Below are 6,577 nucleotides of genomic sequence, written 5' to 3' on the forward strand. Positions count from 1 at the left end.
GATACATCTCTTTGGTCCTCTGGGCTAGGGAAGAATGATGGGCTTGGAGTCTAGTTTGATGAAAGAAAGTCATCCTGGGGCTCTGTATTTATCATCTCACAATGACTCAATTCAACTTGCTCAGGTTAGAAAGAAAGATTTTTTTTTCATTGCAAGCCTCAAAATAGCCTCCGGTGTGAACGTCAGAGCTGCAATATTTCGAGCTCATGCACCCTTATCACTAATGAAGGAGTAAAGTAATGTACAAACCAATGAAGCCTTAACATGTCATTTGCATCCTCAAGCCTTGTCCCTGTGACAGGATCTCACGAACAGACAGAAATGTTCCCCGGTGTCAGGAGGAGAGAGAAAATCACTTTCACTCGTGTATTTCCCCAGGGTGTTGTGCAAGGCAGCAGAGGCGCTTTAGGGCATTTTCTGTCACTGATTATTTTCATGTTGGTGTGGGAGGAAAGACTTAGATCTACCAACTTTTTGAACATGCGAATGTGAAGTGACCAAGCGGGTGAGTTAACAATGATGCTGTCGCACAGGATTTGACTGGAACTAGAAAACTAAAAGCCCTTGAACTCTCGGGTGAATAGACTGATCTGATTTATATTCAACCTTGGAAGGCAATAGATGGTTACATCGGTCAGACCAGCCTGGTTTCGTTTGGTTGGTTTGTTTATTTGTTTGATATGTTGTTTTCCCTGATAAATTGCAGAGGGTTCAGAGAAGAGCCATAGGAATGATTAAAGGCTTCAGCAGGGAGAGAAGTTTAAAAACAAACCCAACCTTTCCTGCTCCTACTGGCTGTGACTGCTGAGGACATTTTCCTTCTCTGCTCCAGGGTCTCTCTTCTGCCAGATTCTCAAAAAGTCAGGCTGCCCTGCAGACTATGGCAGAGCAGTTTGGTAATAGGCTGCAGGACTCAGCATGTAAGAGTGCAGCTGCTGTAGCACCTTGACTGTCCGTGGGCCAAATCCTGCAACCCTGGCAGCCCAGGATAACCTCCCATGGAGGGCAATGGGAATTGAGCCTCTGTAACTAGCTGCTGGTACCTGAGGTCTCAGCTATGGATTAAACTGGTGGTAAACACGGCTTCAGCCAAAGAAGTGAAGGATGTAAGTGAAAGAGCAAAGCTGGCCACCCGGGGAGCTGCTGCAGTCCCATAACCACAGCTGGAAGGGAGAAGAGGAAAAACTCCCTAAAGTGCTGGGAGCAGCCCCGAGAAAAGGAAGTTTGTCAGTGAGATCAGTAGCAATAACTATGAAATGAAGGAGTGCTTTCTCCTCTGTGCCGACGTGGTTGAATTGTGTTACTTTACTGTGAGATGAAGCTTTAAAATATCCTGCCCTAATTTCAGGATGGGTCTGTAACCATAATCGGTCTCTCTGTGGAAGGACCTCAGAGACCGGCTCTTTGGGAAGAGCTGGTTGAAGAGCCTTCCTACTCACCAGGAGATTCTGGCTTGGCCTGACAGTTCTTCCTTGCAGAACCTGGCTTGTCCGTCAGGCTCCTTTTTTTATTTCTTCTCATGAAAAGAAAAGACCTCACTGTGCAATCCTTGTAAGTGCTTGTTCAAGACACAGAAAACCTTCCTTGCAGCTAAGTCTTGGAAAGTGTTAAATGGTAAGTCTGGAGCTGATGGAAAGGTTCCCATGACTCAGAGCTGAGCTGAAGTTGCTGTGACTGAAACACAGAGCACTAATCAGTATCTGATCACAGCAGCTGGTGGGAGAAGCACATGTTAGAAGCCCTCTGTCAACTCAGCTGTGGCTTTCCGTGCACAGAGCCAGACAGCAAAAAGTCTGCAAGTCTTGAGGGAAATGGGGAACATTTTTACTTTGGAATTTGGAAGTGTGTCTCTGGACCATCAAGTGGAATGGTTGAAAATAGCCCTTGAGGCAGGTACCATGGCTTAGATGGCTAAAGCACCTGTCTTGTAAACAGGAGATCCTGGGTTCAGTTCCCAGTGGTGCCTTATTGTACAGCTTCTGTCTCCTCTGCTCACATTTTCCTGTATCTTCCTAGAAACAGAAGAGACCTCCCTTGACAATCCAAGTAATTGCTTGTGAAGGAAAAGGCTTCTTTCCAGCGGAGCATTGGAGAGAATCAAATCCTCAGTCCAGAGTTGATGAAAAGGCTATTGACACTGGCAAGGAGATTGCTCCGGCTGCAATTTGCTGTGACAGGAGAGCCCGTGTTGTGCGCTCATGCAATTCGCTGGAGATATCTGTGCACAGAGCCCCTTCTAGACAGTTCTTTGCAGTGCTTGCAGGAAATGGAGAATTACTGTCCTTTCACCTTTCATGTTATTGTTGTTGATGAAAAATGGAGCAGTTAGGGGAGAAGTCCCAGAGAGTGGCACCGTGGCAGAGCTTGCCAAGAGACCTTCTGGATAAAGAGCAGATTCAGGATCCAGCACACAGTGCTGGCCTTGCTTTTTGTTAATGGAGAAGCCTGACTCTGGCTAGCCATACAAATGCTTGCAAAAGAAATGGGTCTTTTTGCTGACAAGTGTCAAAAGGAGGCATCAGATAAACATGGAAACAAGGTCAAGGTCACTGAAACTCATCTTGCATGTGCAGCTGTTGAAGCTACAAGGCAGAGCACTAAGCACAATATTACCACGGCTGGTCACAGCAGAATCTCTGTGTGGTGGGATCCGTGGGGTACAATCTCAAACTGTGGGACTGCTCTGTCCTCTTCTCTCTCCAGCCTGGGCTGTGTCTTACAATGCTGCAATAGTGACAAGCAGCAAAACCCCTCCATGTGCTGTGATCACTCAGCCAACAACATGCAGCAGTGCACCAACTAAGTTGCATGAATGCTCTATAAGCCACTCCTCAATTATACATAAGAGACACCAGCTTATCTCCCCAGCCCTCAGCCTTGCACCTCAGAAATGTACCATCTTACACTGCTCAAAACCTCTTGAAAAGTGCAAGCTCATTAATTAATTCACCACTTCCTCAAAAAGAAAGTGAACATGCACCAGCCTTTTTAATCTGAGCAGCTTTCCAAGCACTTTGGACAATTTCAGAAGGAAGTATAAAACATTAAAATAAGTTTATTAACTACAGAAAGATAGATTTTTAAGTGATTATAAGTGTTAGACATAGAGGTCAAAGTTGGTTACATAAATGAAAATAGAATCTCAGTGTGACATTCTATCCCTTTGGGGGAGCGGGCTGTAACCCCCATATTGTTACAACCCCAGGATGTTAGGAATCATTAAAAAGGGGATAGAGAATAAGACTGAGAATATATTATTGCCTTTACATAAATCCTGCGTACAGATGTGGTCTCCTCACCTCAAAAAAGATATACTGGCACTAGAAAAAGTTCAGAAAAGGGCAACTAAACTGATTAGGGGTTTGGAACGGTCCCATATGAGGAAAGATAAAGAGGCTAGGCCTCTTCAGCTTGGAAAAGAGGAGACTAAGGGGGGATATGACAGAGGTATATAAAATCATGAGTGAAGTGGAGAAAGTGGATAAGGAAAAGTTATTTACTTATTCCTATAATACAAGAACTAGGGTCATCAAATGAAATTAATGGGCAGCAGGTTTAAAACAAATCAAAGGAAGTTCTTCACGCAGCGCACAGTCAACCTGTGGAACTCCTTGCCTGAGGAGGTTGTGAAGGCTAGGACTATAACAGGGTTTAAAAGAGAACTGGATAATTTCATGGTGGTTAAGTCCATAAATGGCTATTAGCCAGGATGGGTAAGGAATGGTGTCCCTAGCCTCTGTTTGTCAAAGGTGGAGATGGATGGCATGAGAGAGATCACTTGATCATTGCCTGTTAGGTTCACTCCCTCTGGGCACCGGCATTGGCCATACTGTCAGTAGACAGATACTGGGCTAGATGGACCTTTGGTCTGACCCAGTACGGCCGTTCTTATGTTCTTATATTCCTCATTTTCATATAATCGTGATCTTACATATAGAGCATGACTTGTAAGGTATCAGGGGAAAGGATATGATCTGCTGAAAGTCATATCTCTACCCAGCTATGTATACCATTCATGCATATGAAGTTATGAGAATCGTGTAGTATGGTTGTCACTATGCTGTAAGTTGAGGGAATCAGCCATCACCTGCATGAGGCCACACGAGGGGAATTGCTCAAGCTTGCTTGGAGAGACGCAGTGCTGCTCACCTGACCCTGAAGAGGCCACAAAGCCAAGGGGGAAGGGAGCTACATTCGCTATGCTTTATCTCTCTCTGCCACCTACATCTACAGACACCACCACACCAAGTGACTGAAGAGCTGATTAAAGGGGAGCCTGGCTGAAAACAACCAGCCAGCCTGTGGGGAGACGCATTTAAGTTTGTAAGGGCATTGAAAGGGTTAAGATCAGCTTAGAATAGAATGTGTTTTGCTTTTATTTCACGAAAACAGCGAGGAGTCTGGTGACACCTTAAGGACTAACAGATTTATTTGGGCATAAGCATTCGTGGGTCAAAAACCCACTTCCCCAGATGCATGGGGTGAGAATTGCAGATAGAGGCATAAATATAGATTGGAACATGACATGGGGTTACCTTACAAGGGGAGAACCAGTGTTGAAGGCCAATTCCGTCAGGGTGGATGTGGTTCACTCCCTCTAATTGATGGGGAGGTGTCATACCAAGAGGGGGAAAATTGCTTTTGTAGTGAGCCAGCCATTCCCAGGTCCTATTCAAGCTCAAATTAATGGTGTTAAGTTTGCAAATAAATTGTAACTCTGCAGATTCTCTTTGAAGTCTGTTTTTGAAGTTTTTTGAATGGCTACTTTTAAATGGCAATGAATGTGAATGTGTTAGCGAATGTGTAAATGTATAAGTGACTGTGTAAGTCCCATGTGGTCTAGGAGCCAAGATTCATGGTTTTTCACCCAGGTAGCCTGGGTTTGATTCCCAGTGTGGGAACAGTCCCGAGCTCTTGGTCAGAAAAGAGGCATGAAGGGGAAGGGATCCTGCTAGCAGGAGAGTTGGACAGTGTTCAGAGGGCATCCTGGGAGTGGGGGCAGTAGCATAGCTGGTGGGACTCAGCAGAAGTGGTACCTACCAGCCAGAAAAGCTGCAGGGAAGCAGCACAGGCTGGCTGGAGGAGCTGTGGGGCAGGATGCTGGTGTGGAAGCTGTGCCTGCTGGCTGGTACAGACATAGTTGAGCACGGGGATGGGGTTCCTTTTCCATGTTTTTTGCTCCCCCTACACTGAAAACCTGGCTACGCCCCTGGGTGGGGGGCAGACATCTGAGGGGAGATCAGGGAAGGATCCCAGCTGTGTGGGAAGTTGACACTCTGGAAAGCACAGGCCTGGCATGGGGAGTGAGAAGAGTGAGTGTGTCCCTCTAAACTCACCAAGGGCAGACTCAGCAGGACTGGAAGAATTACATGTTTGTTGGTAAATGTCAATTTCTGTGGAAACACACAGCCCAATGGCAAAATATTTCCATTGATAATAATCAAAATTGACAGATGGGCAAAGAAAGACACATGCTGCTTGAGAACTTATCCTATTCTAATCCTATAGGGGTCGCTCCTGCCTTAGGCACCACCATGTGGGCGTTTCATTTCCCTCCCCATTTTCACACAGAGACACAATTTCCTTTGCATGGATCCATGAACAGCAAAACCTCCCTGTGTCTCTTGTCTGAGCCAGGGCATTCGATTCCAGTGAACCCTTCTCTCTTGCAATGGCGATGGGCAGACAGAGGGGACGTGGCCACTTTCCTCCCCCAGCACTGAGATATTCCCTCTCCTCTTCATGCTGCTCTTGTTATTCCATGAGTCATCAAGGATAGAATAAAAAGCTGAGTTTATTCCAAGGTGAGGAAAGAAAGGAGCCACCAACTCCCTGAAAAATCTCAGGGCCCAGAGAAAACCTGCCCCTGCTATTGGACTCACAGAGATGCTGGCAATATGATGGCAAAAAGGGACTGTCTGAATTCCCAAGGCAGGGAATGAACAATTTACAGCAACATCATTAAACACAAACACACTCTAACCATGCTCCAGCCAGTAGGGAAGTGGGCAGGAATTCTTACTGTTCAGCCATGGCCACACGTACAGAGCTACAGAGCAGTGAGTGTGCTGGGGAAGCTGCTCTGAGCAAATGATTGGAAATGACCCATCAGTGAGAACAGAACCAGAGTGTAGAAAGGCCCCTGTGTTAAGTGGTTGTGGCTGAGGGAGCTGGGGTATGACACCATAGGGGACTTTCTGTGGAGGTTTGTTTCTTGCCAGCTAGGGAAGGCTGGTGTCTGGTGTCTCCATGGCTGCACTTTCAGTGTCTGATCACCCATGGTGCCTCAGGGAGCCAAGTCAAGACATATTCAGAGGGTAAGGACAAGTCAATATTTCAAACAGTGAGTCTATGCTGCTGCAGATCAGTAATGGAGATGCTCTATGCCAGAGTTTCGCAAACTTCCTTTCACTGCCAAAAAAACCTTACTACATGACCCCAGGAAGGGGGACTAAACACGAAGCCCCTCCACACTGGGTGGGGAGGGAGCCAAGGCTGAAGCCTGAGCCCCGCCCCTCTGGGGAAGAGCAAAACCAGAGCTTGAGGGATTCAGCCCTGGGTGGTGGGGCTCAGACTT

General features: G+C 46.4%; 1 non-coding gene across 1 annotated transcript; it reads left to right on the forward strand.

The window, feature by feature from the left end:
* The first annotated feature begins 1,892 nt into the window (after positions 1 to 1,892).
* Positions 1,893 to 1,966, forward strand: TRNAT-UGU (transfer RNA threonine (anticodon UGU)). Its single transcript has one exon. It is a non-coding gene; the product is annotated as a tRNA-Thr (tRNA).
* The last annotated feature ends 4,611 nt before the right edge of the window (positions 1,967 to 6,577 follow it).

The sequence above is a fragment of the Chelonoidis abingdonii genome, chromosome 5 (assembly GCF_003597395.2).
Source record: "Chelonoidis abingdonii isolate Lonesome George chromosome 5, CheloAbing_2.0, whole genome shotgun sequence".
Classification (NCBI taxonomy): Eukaryota; Metazoa; Chordata; order Testudines; family Testudinidae; genus Chelonoidis; species Chelonoidis abingdonii.